This window comes from Siphateles boraxobius, unplaced genomic scaffold (genome assembly GCF_051911475.1).
Source record: "Siphateles boraxobius isolate OS27281-9 unplaced genomic scaffold, OSU_SipBor_1 5, whole genome shotgun sequence".
Lineage (NCBI taxonomy): Eukaryota > Metazoa > Chordata > Actinopteri > Cypriniformes > Leuciscidae > Siphateles > Siphateles boraxobius.
This window is the reverse complement of record NW_027509141.1, coordinates 17,161,249-17,175,515: the sequence shown is the minus strand read 5'-3', so window position 1 is coordinate 17,175,515 and position 14,267 is coordinate 17,161,249. Positions and strand designations below refer to the sequence as shown.

The following is a 14,267-nucleotide window of genomic DNA, read 5'->3' as shown; positions in this document are numbered from 1 at the left end:
CCCTGGGGGGGATGTGACATCATCTGACAATTTCACCATTACCCTCATAACAGGTCACATCTGGAACTTTGCATCAACTTGGTTACCTCATGATCAACAATAGAGAATTGGGGAGTGGTGTGTGTGTGTGTGTGGGGGGGGGTGTATTATGGAAACCAAAGGGAAAATATATATAAATTGACACGGAAAAAACTAAAAAAAATTATTATTAGAAAATGACTGCAGAGTGATACAAGAGACATACAACTAGCAGTAAATTAGCTTTGAGAATTATTCAGTTCCAGGGTCATTATACAGAAATAACACAGTCATCAGAATCAAGTATTTCATAATGTTGTTTAAAACACAGAATATTGCATTATTTAATATATATATATATATATATATATATATATATATATATATATATATATATATATATATTTAATAATGCAATATTCTGTCTATATATATATATATATATATATATATGGAGCTATCCCCACTAGCATGTATCTACCTGACTTTAGATCTGCTTGATCTGTTCTTCTTTTTGTGCTCAAGTCTGTCTCTGTTGTGAGGGCTTTAGTCTGGTTGACTCTCATTTATGACTCACTGTATAAACAAACAGATCTCCACCCCACCTCTCTCTCTGTTGAGTGAGCTGTCCTCAAAGAGCTCATGGGAGAGTTGATAACTGTTATTACTCATAAAGATGGATGAAATTGGCTGTTCTGTCCAGACGAGCACCAGCTTTGACTCAGTGCTGGCCTGCTGCCACAAGGGACAGACAATTATTGTAACCTTGACTATTTAATATTCTCCATTAAGCTATATTATTGTTTTATTCACCTGTAATAGTTTACAACATAGTGAATTAGGGTGCTTATTCAGGACAAATTTCAAATGTACTGTAATGTCATCAAAGGGCTTTTTAAATAATATTCTTTAATTTACAAAAAGGAAGAAAAAGGAAATATACACAAAATTCAAGTAGCACAAGTTTATTAGGTCTACCTGTATACCATAAATGCAAATAAAAATGGATGCTCTGCATTGGAGAAATGGCCTGATGTAGATACAGTAAAACACTCTTAATGTCACTATTCTAGCTTCATCTAGTCTAGTTAGTCTAGTTTAATATGTTGAGCTATGATTAATAGTTGATGTCATGGTGATCTAATCTAGATAAGTGCCAACAGATAGGTCATGAAATGGGTGTCAGGTAGAGTGTTGTGTCTCCTTTACTAAATGTGAGTAACTTATGTGTGTATGCAAACACGTATACCACAACAAAAACTACTAGCCTAACTAATATAAAGTTTTACATTTTTCAGGTAGGCCTATGGTCTAACATTAATTAGCTATTCAGTTAAGAAATACTGAAATTGAATGAAGTATAAATTAATCCTTATTAAAGCTACAAAAGTTATTCAGTCAAAAGCAGTGAGTTATTTTATCTTTTTGACTGATTAACATTAAATCTCTGAAAAGCCATGCACAATTCTCATTTTATTACGAGATCTGTCACATTCTCTTTTTGCCAGTAGACTCTCTGTTTTACTTTTTTTTTTAAACGGGTGATTCCCCGTAGATCCGAGATTTAGCGTGCTCCACGTCAACTTTCTTGCTCGGTATGACAACTAACCTGTTCCACTCCCGCACCATACATACATGCATGAATATGATGAGACACGCATGGGTAAGTGACGTATGCATAATTTCCCACAAAAATCATCCCGCAAGGTCTAAAATATAAACACTTATAATAGGCTATGGTGAGTCAGGGTAAGACAAAAACATGTTTAATGAATATAATTTGTTTTTCTGTTGGCACTCCCTCGCCTCCTTGGGGGAATTAAATGCCCCTGTTTAATGGGTAGGTAAGTTTTAAACAGAAAAGCCCTAAATCCCTTTTAATAATAGTTATATATATATATATATATATATATATATATATATATATACAGAAGTAGGTTTTACAGTATGCCTACTATGTGTATATGGCTTAGTTTTTTTCAGGTGGCTCATGAGAACATTGCATTTTTATTGTTATAAGTTTGCTCAAACTCTGATTAATCTCTTATGCTGTCAGCTTGATATTTTTTGGTCTCCTGGATTGTTCTTTTTTCGTGTTCAAATCCGTTTATTCAGTACCTCAGCACCTTAGAAGAATTTCAAAAACATGCTTGGGGCAGAACGTTTATTTTTTCTTATTTTTATTCCAAACACAACGAAATTCTCACTTACCTCTATGGATATTTTTGGAAAAGGAAAAAGATACAAAAGATCTATTACTGGCCTGAACAATCAACAACATAAGGCACCAATGAATGGCAGGAAATATGATGTGTTCCTCCCTCATTTCTGTAACCTCAGCTTTTTAAGGCTGCTTCATCACTGGAACGTCAGTGTATCATTAAAAAAAAGGCAAATATAAAAGACTTTTCGCACCACAAGTGAACTGAAGGAAATGAAAATTCGAACCTGTGTACAGTAGGAGCGCAGCTCAAACAAACCTTTCAGAAGTGCTACCATTCTGGATATGGCCTTTATAAGCCCCCCCAGAGCTGTGTGGAGCACTTTTATCATGGATAGATGAACTTTGATTGACTTAAAAAAATATACGGCCATTCACTGCCATTATAAAGCTTGGAAGAGTTTTTTGATATAACTCTGATTGTATTAGTCTGAAAAAAGAATGTCATATACAACTAGGATGACTTGAGGGTGAGTAAATAATGGGCTAATTTTCATTTTTGTGTAAACTATCCCTTTAACACATTAATAATGAGCAATAGCTACATTTGTTACAGAACTTCATTCTAACGTTAGTTTAATAAATACGACTGTTAGTTCATGTTAGCTCAGGTCCATTAAATAATACAGTTACAGCTTTTGATTTAAAGAATTTGTTATTAAATGTTGAAATTAACTAAGATTAATAAATGCTTTAGAAGTATTTTTCATTGTCAGTTTATGTTAACTAATGAATTAAAGTTAAATAATGGAGCCTTATTGCAAATTTATTTACTTGGTGTGATTAGGTTCAGGGTTTAGGAAGGAAGAAGACAAGGGTCGGCATGACTCGGACTCGCTTTTATTATAGTAGAAACAAAAGAACAAAAAACAAAAAGGCGCACTCAACACGCTTTCACCGTGCCGCTCTGGTGACACAGCACACAACAGGTTAAATAACAATAAACAGACGGCACAGCACAGGTTCTCTGGCGTTACATGCGAGTCCTCAGTCAGTCTCTCTCGTTCCAGCCGGCTTTTATGTGGTCTCTCCATGTCAATTACTGCGATCAGATACAGGTGTTCGTCATTTGCACTTGACCTACTTACTTACCACTCGGCTCCTTCCTCTCTCTCCCATACAGACCTCGCTAAACCACGCCCCCCTCGCCACAATTGGTTATTTATTTAGTGATTGTTATTGTCAGCAAGTTCTTGCAGAAATGGCTGGGAGTCCCCCATCATTCAATACAATCAACCTGTACAGAAAGACCTCAAGGCTTCCCTTGCCAGTCTCATCGGTGGTCGAGGAGTTTAAAGCCAACAAGGCAATGGCAGCCAGAACACTCCTTTCAGAAAAGTTAGACACGCAAGCAAGACAATCAAATGCGGCAGAAAGTAGAAGACCCGGCAAGCTGTGATGGAAGCAGAATCCCACTGGAAACACCAGGAAATTGTGGACTGGGTATGCCAGGGACGCCTGGGCATTGGACACTACAGTGAGAAGAGGTGGAGCAGGGCTGATGCCAGAGCCAGAAGAGGCCTCGTGGTAGCGATCGGACTTGCCTCTCAGGGTCGATGGAGTGGGACCACAGTGGGACCAGGCACAGGAGCGACCGCTGACATGGAAAGAACTGTGGCAGACCGACCAAGGGAAGTTGAGCTTTCTCCTGCGCTCGGTGACTGGCCTGCTGCCACCACCAAGAAACAAAAAGAACTAGGGCAGAGAGGAAGACCCATCTTGCAACCAATGTGGTATACACAGAACCACATCCTGACTGGTTGTCCAAAGGCATTGGCAGAAGGGCGGAACATATGGAGGCAAGACAAGGACCTCACGGAAAATGACAAGTGGGTGGAATAGCAGCGAGTCAAAGCCAACAACAAGCAGGCCCATCCGCCCGAAGCCATAACCTTTGTGAGGGAAGGAGACAAGGCTCATAAGACCAGCACAGAGGCCAAGAACCCACCTTGCAACGAGCATCCAACTGGGAGTTGAGAGTGGACCTGAAGAGGAAGCTTGTCTTCCCAAAGGACGTGGCAGTGACCTCCCTCCGATCAGATATGGTCCTGCTATCCAGGAGCACGAAAATCATCATAGTTGCCCTGGGAAGAGAGACTAGCCACATCCCTGAAAAAAGCCAAGAACCAAGACCTGATCGACGAAGCTGTTTTAAAGAGGTGGCATGCAACCAGCTATCCCATTGATGTCGGCTGCCGCAGGGGTTCGTAGCAAAATCGGTGCACTACTTCCTCCAGAGGGTAGTTCCTACAGCTTGTGGAAAAGCATCTCTGATGTTTACTTCACCTAAAGTGTGACCTAACAATAAAGAATCAGAAAATTTTCAAACAATATAGGGTTGTAGTCCAGATTAAAATGTAAAAAATGTGAAAATAAATATCCTATTAAGTCTTTAAGTATCAAGTATTTAGTGCTGTGATGAACACCATTGCTAATACAAAAATCTGAACGTTTAAAACGTTTAAATACTGTTCAGATACAGAAAGTAGCTGCTTTATTTACATTTACAGGGTAATGCCTGCATTTCTGCCGTTCCATCAGCGCTATCTGCTGGCATAGAGTGAATGTGAATTTCACGTGTCCTTCACTCGTTCCGCCATGCGTTGCTCATGCGCGTTGGGCTTGTTTGCATCAGAGTGCGCATGCCTCTTTGACGCAGCATACAGCATTTCAAAGCTACAATATGTAAGATTTTTGTAATAAAAATTCAAAAATCACTTGCACAGTGATATATTTCCTGCAGTTGTGTACTTACAATATGCCAAAAGTTCCCAAAGATTTTTAATTTCAGAGAAATTCCAATTTTAAATAATGGCTCGTCCATGTTCACTTGTCGCCTGTCAATGACGTAATATCCGCGTTATCCCTGGTTTCCGCTCGTACTGCCATAGTAACCACGGTGACAGACGTGGACAACTGCGTAACTTCTAGCGGCACGCTCGCGCTGTTGTTGTTTCGTTCAAACATTATGGACCATGGCAAGCAGACTTTGGGAGAAAAGGAGAACTAAAACGAGGATCAACATCAGCGTGGCGTTTTCGAGATGCCGAGAGCTCCACGTCCGTGACAAACTTCGACTTGACAGAGACGCCACTCTTGCATGTACTTTAGGTGAGAAAATTTACCTACATAAAACTAATCAATGTTATATAGCTCAACATGATGAAATGTTAGAATATGATCAGTATGTTATTCTAATGTTGATCTAGCTCACTGCTTGTCTCATACAGCCAATAAACGAACACATAGAATAACATTAAACTTTCAACACACTCAAATGCACTTTAGTGTGATAGTGTAGACCAAGTGAAACAGCACTGCGTTACCTCACAAGTTCATTCGTTTAGTAAACTGACCTGTGTGAGTATTAATTCAGCACTTGCGGGCAGTTTGGTAGAATGAAATGTCCTTATTCCTTTATATCCACGGGACTCGCATGTGGCGCTGATTTCTGTCTCTCATTAGTAATCGCGACCTGCTTCAACCGCAGTCATGTTAAAAACATCAATGTATTCACTCATCCATAAACATTAAATCCATCAGCATGATGACAAGTTCCATAATTCCGTTTATGCCATCAACCTACTCTTTTGCTATTGTAAGAGGTTAGCGACCCCTAGTGGAGAAACACATATTGTAGCTTTAACCAGTTGATGGGGAAAGTATTCTTAAAATGCATTAAAAAAACGGAACAATTCATTATAAATCATTATTCACGGTATTTTGAGGTGCCCACAATAAAAATATGCATGGTCATTATCATGATATAGGCTATCGACTATCGTTTTACCTTATAAGGCACATGTCTAGCTTGCTCACTTTTAGTCTAGAACTAGAATAACTTTCATAGCGCACACAACTCCTCTGCACTTACTCACGATTTCTCTCAACATGGGGACAGAGTTGCTAGTATGGAAAAACAGATGGAAAAACAGAGTTAAAAATTAGAGAAAAAAAACATAGTAACTTGTGTTGCATATCTAAAAAAGTATCTCAGATATTCTGTTGTAAATTTAAAAGTAAGGTGTTACTTTACTAGTTACTTGAAAAAAGTAATCTGATTATGTAACTTGCGTTACTTGTAATGTAGAGGTAAGTTGCTACTTTTGCTAAATTGTGTACATAATTTTGTGTGTTGAATATATTTTTTTCTCCAGATAAAGTTGAATTGACATAAAGGGTAATTTGTGCTATACTGACAAATCACTTTGACATGCAAAATGATCTGGCACATAAACCTACTATAGGAACATTGTCATGTATGCCACTTCCAATCACAGAAAGCCATATGATTGGAAATCTTAAAAAAAAAAAGAAATTTGCACAACTCCTGAGATAATTGGGGTGACTCAACTTACCCACTGGCACATCATACATTGCTTTACAGTGTAAATTTTCAGATACCTCCCTCCATCACCTCACTGTGTAACACCCTCATAACTTGTGCGAGCATCACCTGAATGAATAACAGTCATGTGTAACAGTCAAAGTGAATGTTAACACCCATGTTGTCCGTGGCTTAAACTTGTCCATAATCATCTCCCATTCGTGCACTAATGCCATGACAACAAGGTAAAGTGTAAACATTTGCTAGTGGATGTTTTTCTAGGTGTGTACCTCCTGATGTCCCTCGATCTATCTGTGTCCTATTTGCACCCTCCTATTGTTTCGTTTAGGATTTATCACATTCCTGGCTTTACAGGTTTCTATCGTAAGTCAAATTTCATCAGGGAAGTCTGGCATGCAGACAGTACTATGTACTTTTCTCACGATGTCAAACACCTGATGACTTTTCCCTACAACCATGTTTTCACCTGTTGTTAAAGGTGTGACTAATGATGAGAGTGTGACATGAAAAGACAAAGGAAGGTCTTGTTCTCTAGCTGGCAGCTCCATAATGCATGTGCTTTGAGTATATCTGTACGGTCTTTTTTTAGTTTTTTTTTTTAGAAAGACTTTTTATAGATATGTACTATTGGCTGACAAACTAGAATGTCCCTGGGGGACAGACAGTTGACTTGTGTCTATCTGTTTTGGCAGCAGTTATTAAAAGGATATCCAAAATTTTAAATTTTTGTTCCCTCAAGTTGTTCCAAACCTGTATGAGTTTCTTTCTTCTGTTGAATACAAAAGAAAAATTGGTAACCAGACGGTTGATAGTATACATAGCATTTTTTTTCTACTATGGAAGTCAATAACTGGGTCATTCTATGAAAATGGTGGCTTTTTGAACAGACAACTTTTAAAAAATGTAATTCTTTTTTTAAACCAAAACTTATAGTCAGATAATAGTTAACCTCTTAACATTATAAATCAACTTAAATGACAGCTGAATGTATTTTTATATTTATACTACATTACATAAAGAAATGCCTGAGCTGCCTTTTTGTCATTGGTGTTGCCTAGATTTTAGATGACAATTCAGGCTTTCCAGAATGTAATTTGACTATTTAATTTGCATACATAATCATAGACCGAAAAAGTTAATGTAATATTAAGAAATTGTCTTGATTAGTAATAATTTGCTTTAACCAGGTATGTGTAAAGTTCTATTGTGTGACATTTTTCTATTTCTACCATTGTGTTTTTTGTTGTAACATTAGAAATAATTGAGGTTGAATGATTAAAATTGAATGAGCATATCCTTAAAATGCTTACTAATGAATGCAGCAACAGTTAGGTAGTTACAAAAACCAAATTCTATAAAACTGGGCTACTCTGATGCCAGAACACCAATATCCCATGCAGTAACACCAGTGACACCATGCAAAACCAATGACATAACATAAGATTATTTCAAACAAATTTTTATCAATTTATTAGTAATATTTATTGTTGAGGCTTTTATGAAACCTTATGTTGAGAAAAACGTTAGTGGTGTTATTGATTGTCACTGGTGTTATCGTCATGTCACTGGTGTAACCAGCAGCAACAGTAACACCACTGACGATAATACCAGTGACAAATCTGCAGACAAGATAACATATCTAAGATGGCTGCCACAGTAGCTCAAACCACACTTCTTAAATTGTAAATAAATCACTTAATCGTGCAATTTGAACAATTATTTTAATATTTTATCAGGGCGATCAGCTGCCCTTCCTGTCTCCCTTTAACACTGTATTTGGCGTTTTTCATTACATACATTGCAGTTTATTATTATCTTTAGTCCTAAGTTATTGTAACTGTGACCTTATTCCTGTAAAAGGGTGCTTAATTTCACCAAGTACAACTTGTTCCAGAATCAACATCTTTGTTGATCCTGGAACAAAATTCCAATTAACCAATGATTTAAGGGACAAGTTTACAGTTCATGTCAAGTTTTGGCTTATTACAGGGTTAGCAGTATCAGTGTGATTCACCATGGATTTCACTAATATTTCCCACTGGTTTTAGGGATAATTTATGGGTAGGATTAGGTTTAGAATAAGGTTACATTCTCGGACTGGAATGTTTTTCCCGAATCAACAAAATATGTAGACCCAGGAACGCGTCTAACTCAGCAAAGTCAGGACATGCTTCGTAAGGACTGTTCCATGTGAATGTGCAGTAATTGAATGAGAATCAGAAAGAGCTTTATTGTCCAGTATGTTGAAACAAATAAGTAATTTGTCCTGGTGACAGAAGCTTCCAGTGCAGAAGAAAGTACAGGCATCGTGCAGACACACATAGGAATTAAGCAATACAAATGAAATATAACACAATAATAATATTATAAAAATAAATAAATAATGCTGCATAATAGACATATAGAAAAAATGGTTAGATTTTACAATAAGGTGCATTAGTTAACATTGTTAATTAATAAAAATACAGCTGTTCATTGTTTGTTCATGATAGTTCACAGTGCATTAGTAAATGTTTAAATAAATTTGAACTAAGATTAATAAATGCTGAAGAAGAATTGTTCATTCTTAGTTCATGTTAACTATGTTAAAATTTACAACGATTTGCCAAGTAAAAACCTAAACATATTTATCAGTAGCTTTAATTAGAAATATTTAAGTTTAATTTACTTGGAATATGGAATTAAGTAAACTTTACTTGACCTAGTCAAGTGAAAGTAACTAAGAAAATAAGAAATTTTAACTTGGCTAGTAAAAGGTTGAGTAATATCAATTTAATTGAAATTGCCTTTGCATAACATTTCACTCAAACAATAATATTGAAATACCAGTATGTGCTTTACTTAGAACTTCTGTAATTTATACTACATCATGAAAGATGTTAATCATCGTGTGAATGCAAAGACCTCAATATTTGGTAGAAAATACACAATGATGGTAACATTTGATGGATCATTTTTGTGTTTGAATGTGTCATTTTGAGCAGAAAATTTACTCGAAATGTCACAAAATGGCAAGTTACTATAATCCTAACAACAAAAGCAATGATAAAACAGTGTAAATACAGCTGGAGACCAGTGAAAAATCAACCTCATTAATTATTCAAGGTCCAGTGCATGATGGGAAACCCAGTATCAGAAAAGTTAAGTAATTTTAACTTAATTTTATTAAGTTGATATTTACGCTTTCATTTCTACTCGCTTGAATTAAGTACTGATATGGAATTTACTTAGTTTTTTTAATTCTTGCCTGAACTAACTTTTTCATGTAAATTACATTGTTTTTTTTCAGTAGTATTTACTTCACCACAAAATCATTTTTTACAGTGTGGTAATTGTGTTTCAAAATGGTAAGCTTGTAGCAGGTCAACAACCTGCAATATTTCAGCAACCAACTTGGCCACCAGAAGCCGATTAAACCAGCTGATGTAAATGTTTTTTTGATCCGTCAAGATACTATAGCAATTTGGACCCAATGGGTCAATGTTTTGCTGCTTAACATGTTACAGTTGCCCCATCTGGTAGACACATAACCACCGTACCATCTGAACCTAAAAAACATCTTGCTTCATTGATGGCAATGTACACTGACAACAATGGAAAATATTTTGTCAATGGTTCAATTTAACCTGCTTCAAAAGACAAAATAAATGACTGTCACATAGCATCACCTGGTGGCTAAACACCTTATGGCATCAGAACACTTATATACATGGTCACTGCAACACAGAGCCTCTGATTCACAAACATTTTACACATTCTGAATTTATATTACAAGCACCTTTTTTCTGTCCTCAGACTTGAGATCGATTTTCAGTTCCATTCACTTGTTTGTTTCTCATTATTCATGTCTGAGTAGTTGTTTGATCGTAATTTACTGAGGAAGCGTTTTTTAAATCCAAGCACTCCCATTAAGTTGCACCAACCTTAAAACCAACAATGAATCACTGCGACACCTCAAGTTCACACTGGTCTATGATCAATGATCAATGTCTATGACATGTTCACACTGAAATGTGTCACGTTTTTTCTGTTCACACGTATTTAACGGAATAGTTCACCTAAAAATTATTTTGTCATTCTTTACTCAAACCAATATGTGAAATGCTGATGAATGAAACCCCCCTTTCTCTTAAACATATCATGTTGTAGTTCAAGACAATGGTTTTACTTGGTAAGCTCACTGAAAGACTTGGTTAAAGAGGACTTATGCTCTTTTACATTTTCAACTTTCTTTAGTGTGTAATGTTGCTGTTTGACCAATAAAAAGGTCTGCAAAGTTACAAAGCACAAAGTCACTCCAAAGGGAGTTATTCTCTATATCAGTAAGCACATCACAATATTCCTCATTTAAATAATTCCCACCCTAGACATAAACAAAAAAGGTGAGGCCTGGTTGAGTTGCATTAGGTTGTAGATGTCCCAGATACTCTGAAACAGTATTAAGGGGCATGACAAAGTCCGAAACATTAAACTAAACAGAGTGTTACTGACAGAATGGAAATTAAATATAGGTGCTGCAGCAATGCGAAATATGTGAAAAATAGTGTTTTTGAACATTCAAGCATGAAAACATCTCGTCGACTAACGTAACCTCGGTTCCCTGAGAGTAGAGAATGAGTATTGCGTAAGGCTGGTTTTTTATATAGGAAACCACTGACATGTTGTCCGACCGGACCAAGACGTGGTGACCTTTTATGTATGAGAGGAAAGCTTTTAGTGATAGAGTGACCATTTTTATCTCTAGAAAGTTTATGTGTAAGCACCTCTCCAGGCTCGACCAAAGGCCGGAGATGGGCCTGCCCTCGTATAGGGCCCCCCAACCTCTCTTGGAAATATCTATTCAGATCACTTTCCTCTTCGAAATCACGCCCATACTCGCATTGGACTGATACCAATTGCCTGCTTTCCAAGGAGCCAGGGCTCTGACACAACAGCCGTGGTTCACTTTGATGCGTAAGTGGCCAGATCGCCACACGTGAGCCGGTAGACGTGGTTTTAACCAGCGCTCGAGGGGATGCATATACAGTAGACCCAACTGGAGTACTAATGATGCTGAGGGCATGAGGCCTTACATCCTCTGAAATCTCTTGAGAGGCATGCAAGCGCCTGCACTGAACAATGCCGCTAGACGTTGGATGGTGAGCGCGCGCTCTTACATAAGCTGCGCTCTCATCTGTATAGAATTTATTACTGTCCCCAGAAAAGATATACTCTGGCTGGAAGACAGTATGTTTTTTGAAGCATTGATCCTAAGACCTAGGCATTCTACATGGCTGAGGAGCCAGGATCTGTGAGTTATTAACTGCGCCTCCGAATTGGGCTATGACCAGCCAATCGTCAAGGTAGTTCAACACTCACACTCCCCGTAGTCTCAGGGGGGCGAGGGCTGAGTCCATGCACTTCGTAAATGTACGGGGTGCTAGGGATAGACCGAATGGTAGGATTGTGTACTGATAAGCCTGCCCCTCGAAGGCGAATCTCAAGAATGGCCTGTGACGGGGTGTTATCTGAATGTGAAAATAAGCATCTTCGAGGGGCAGGCCAAAGTTTGTCAGGGTTGTCGGAGACCTTTCGAAAGGGAACCTGTTAGACCCCAGAATACATAAGGCAAATAATATAGCCTCTTTAATAAGATCTTACCAGAAAAAGTTGTAGAATTTTATTTTTACATTTAAAATGCCGTGTGTAGTTTTAATAATATATATATAGGCCTATATATTTATATATATATATATATATATATTTTTTTTTTTTTTTTTTTTTTTTTTCTGAAGTTTGAAGCTTTATTTCTGAAGTTTTGTATGATGTAATCAGGTGCCCAGTACCAACATTTCTCCTTTTTTCCACAGAAGAAAAACAATCAAACAATTTTTGCATGACATGAGGGTGACATAATTTTCTTTTTAATATCCAACAATGTCATTACAAAATCAGTGACGGTATTTCTGAGCATAGCCCTGAAGCTGAAGTGTTGCTACTGATAAGCCTGCCCCTCGAAGGCGAATCTCAAGAATGGCCTGTGATGGGGAGTTATCTTAATGTGGAAATAAGCATCTTTCAGATCCACTGAGAAAAACCAATCTGCTGGGCGAGTCTGTGCAAGGATTTGTTTGGTTGTCAGCATTCTGAACATAAGCACTTTGTTCAGGTGTCTGAGACCCAAGATGAGCCTGAGGCTACCTGTAGAAAGGCCATCAGCATATGCGCATGCGCTACTTCCAGTCAGCCATTAGCAGCCGAGAGAGTGTAAGATGCGAGCTGGACTGTGTGTGAAAGTGTGCGTCAATAAACTAATGTAAGTTGATTGTTTGCTAAGAATATGATATAATGGTTGTTAAGGACCTGTAAAGTCTTGATACAATGTCATCCGTTCATCAGTGATGTGTATTGATCGGAGATGAAGCCATTTATCGATAGCTGTCGAGCGCACGTGAATGTGCTGATTATGTTCGACATTAATCGCAATTTACAGTGTTTATATTGCACCCAGTGTTTGATATGTATGTATGTGTGACCATCGCATTACTAGCCTCTTGTTATTTCGAGTTTGAGAGCGATATGTTTCTGATTATGTGCCTTTCATTTAGATTACCTCAGGATTAGTTTCGGTTTCGGATGTTTTTCTATTTATAGCCACTGGGTGTCGGTGTTGTTTAATAATAATTATGTGTTGCTTGTATATTATTTCCTTTATTGATTCTAACATTGAACTTGAGAGTTCTTTATTTGAGAGATATGTATGTTTATGGAAATTATTTCTGTGTGATGATAATCATGACATATTGTTAATATATATCTTTATTTCTTTCCTTTGTAGACCACACACACCTATATACATACACATCCACCTACAAATCACCCTGTTAAGCAATACATCCTGTGTACTGCTGTGTTGTGAACAGTTAAGACTGGAACAATAAACCTCCTTTTGGATTGAACTGATCTGAATACAGTGTGTTCTGACCGACACCCCATTGAGGAAGTTAGATCCGAGCTATTACCTAATACAGTCCACTTTTTGAAGCTCTACTATCGAATACTACCACCTTTCTTTGGAACGAGGAAATAGCGATTGTAAAAGCCCGACTTGCTTAGTGATAAAGGGACTGGCTCTACAGCACCTTTCACCAACAGTTTTGACACTTCGGTGCGAAGGACATGAGCCAAGTAGCTTCTCACTAATGTCTCGACCACAGCTAGAAAGCGCGGGGGTCTGCGAGCAAACTGTAGCGAGTAGCCTCGATTTTATTATTTATTATTATTTATTATGTTTATTAACACCCATTCTGATAGTCCAGGGATGGCTTCCCAATCCTTGGCCCGTATAGCTAGGGGTTGAATAAAGTCTGGGGACGGGCTGCTTTGTGATAGGGACCCAGCCGCCCAGCTGTTTTGTGTTTGTGATACTGCGGGAACAGTGCTTCTGTGCAGGGGTGCGTACTTCATAGTGGGACTCAACCACTCTCTTTTCCTTCCTGTCATTCAGGCTAGGAAGCTTTCTGTGCCTCGGCGAAATGCTCCATGAAACCCCTTACCGCTGGGCCGAACTGGCAGTGGTGGAGAGAGGGGAGTCCAGAAAGGCGGCTCTGTCTGCATCCTTTATCTCCGTTAATGTCAACCAGAGATGTCGCTCTAGCACCGTCAAGTTCACCATGTTTCTTCCAATCGCCTGGGCGGTAG

The 14,267-nt window shown here is 38.0% G+C and overlaps 1 long non-coding RNA gene across 1 annotated transcript; it reads left to right on the top strand.

Annotated features, from left to right (window-relative positions):
* The first annotated feature begins 12,817 nt into the window (after positions 1-12,817).
* On the top strand, positions 12,818-13,525 carry LOC143712073 (uncharacterized). Its single transcript, XR_013194984.1, has 2 exons — positions 12,818-12,882; positions 13,405-13,525. It is a non-coding gene; the product is annotated as an uncharacterized LOC143712073 (long non-coding RNA).
* Positions 13,526-14,267: the final 742 nt, after the last annotated feature.